Source organism: Octopus bimaculoides, chromosome 11, assembly GCF_001194135.2.
Source record: "Octopus bimaculoides isolate UCB-OBI-ISO-001 chromosome 11, ASM119413v2, whole genome shotgun sequence".
Taxonomy (NCBI): Eukaryota; Metazoa; Mollusca; class Cephalopoda; order Octopoda; family Octopodidae; genus Octopus; species Octopus bimaculoides.
The window spans coordinates 21,427,876-21,430,000 of NC_068991.1; the positions used below are offsets into that span (position 1 = coordinate 21,427,876).

At 34.6% G+C, this 2,125-nt stretch overlaps 1 protein-coding gene across 1 annotated transcript in view; it reads right to left on the reverse strand.

The window, feature by feature from the left end:
• LOC106869233 (organic cation transporter-like protein) overlaps positions 1-2,125 on the reverse strand; it is a 23,851-nt gene that overhangs the window by 9,724 nt on the left and 12,002 nt on the right. The gene's annotated exons all lie outside the window — the stretch shown is intronic.

Genomic DNA, 2,125 nt, shown 5'->3' on the forward strand with positions numbered 1-2,125 from the left:
ATGTATGTATATATGTATGTGTATGTATGTATATATGTATGTTTGTATATACAAATGTGTGTATGTATATACATATGTATGCATGTATGTGTGTGTATGTATATAAGGATAAGCAAGTTAGACAGGTCAATATGCAAATTATATTAAATACGTAAAATACAAACAATGTATATACGTTTACATATTTTGTTGTAGTGTAGCTACTATTTTGTTGTCTTCATATATATTCAGTGGTTTGAAGATGTGTCCATCGGATATGATATAATTAAGTTGACTAATATGTTGTGTGTGATGAATATGTGTTTTCCAATTAAACTCATTTCTTTTTGCTGTTGGTAGAATGACAAGAATAGTCAAATGCCTTTTGGGAGAGAAGTGTAGAAAAGATCAATTTCAAAGATACTTTCAGTCAATTCTCTTTTTATTTCACTGATATATATAATTAGAATTACGTAAATACTCCCCTCGTCAATGAAAAGAAACCGTGTTATTTCTAGTTTTTGTCTAAAAGTTTATCTGTCAAGAAGTGATAAGAATTATATTGTTAATCTATTCCATCGAAACTACACAAGAGAAAGAGTTAGGTTTATGACTTAAGGTCATTATAGGAAAGTATAACGTTTCATATCATTAGTGCAGGAACGCCAAAATACAACAAGGACTGTATGTGAGTTTGAGTGACATAGCTTCCATGGCTTTTATAACTTCCCTTGGAAGTTTCTGGAAGCGTTCCGAAATATCAGTTAGAATAATTCTGACTAAAACCTAGAATGATTTTGGCTGAAATCTTTTCAACCAATGAGAGAACTTGTTTCAGATTAGCTTAGTTTTCATTTTCTATAAGCCGTCAAGTAAAATAGTTACACATACAAAAAGGTCCGACTTACACAGAATAGAAGTGATATTAAGAATTATAGAGGTTGAAGAAATGTATTACAAATCCAGAGGTACTTTGACCTGCCTAACTTGCTTATCCTTACCTTTACTTGAGCACTACTAAGTACATTTTATATGGAGAATATCTTATTCTCATCTTTGAACTATATACCTTTTGCTCTGATGAGCGCTTCTTATAGCTAAGACTCTTAGGCACGTCTACAAAAAAAATCCTATCTCACCTAGGGATATTTACATGGAACTCCTACTACATAAAACTAATTGTTTCATCACTCGAAACAAGTGGAGAGCCCTATACTATGATCTTAAATCTAGTAACTCTGAAACTTCCAAGAAAAATGACTCTTACGATCTAAAGTCCCACAAAAACACACCCCAAATCCTACATTGACTAATTTTAAGAAAGATCTGCTACCTATGATAATAAAACATTAAATTCTCTAATTCCTGCCAGAAAGAACTATCCTAAATTACATCACCATAAAGACAAAACTGGAAACTTTACTCCCTCCCCTTGGAAATGTATACTAACCTCATATCAAAAGAACTAAACACAAATTATAAACATGCTCTTAATGAAATTAACAACATCCATTGTAAGCTCGTCGCTGATATAAATTTAGTAAATAGAACTGAACCATATACACTTAAACCCCACCACTCCACCTTGAAGGACCACAAACCCAACTTCTCCACTAACCCTTCTTTTAGACTCATCTGCCCCACAAAATCCGCCTTGGGTCGAATTAGTAAATGCATTATCGACCGTATTCTACCCCTAATTAGGACTAACGTTAAGTTTCCACTCTGGAATTGCACCGTTGACGTCATCACTTGATTTCACTCTCTTCTTGATAAGCAACACACCCACTTCCTTCAGCTTGACATCTCAAATTATTATTCCTCAATAATCCCAATTCTCTTAAATAAAGCCTTAATCTTCGGCCGAAAATACGAACCCATCTCTCGATCTGACATCGATATTATCCTGGCTGCGAGGAAGACACTAATTCACTTTAAGGATAATAATTGGACCCGCAATTCATCTACGGATTTCTTCGATATAACCATGGGCGCATCGGACTCAGCCAAGGTTACTGGCCGAGTTGGCCTAATCTTTCTCTCCGAAATTAAACAATATTTCCTTAACCTCTCCAGTGGACTATACAAAGATGATGCACTCCTTTCAGCGACTGGATCTTATTGACCGTCTGTGGAACCCACCAAG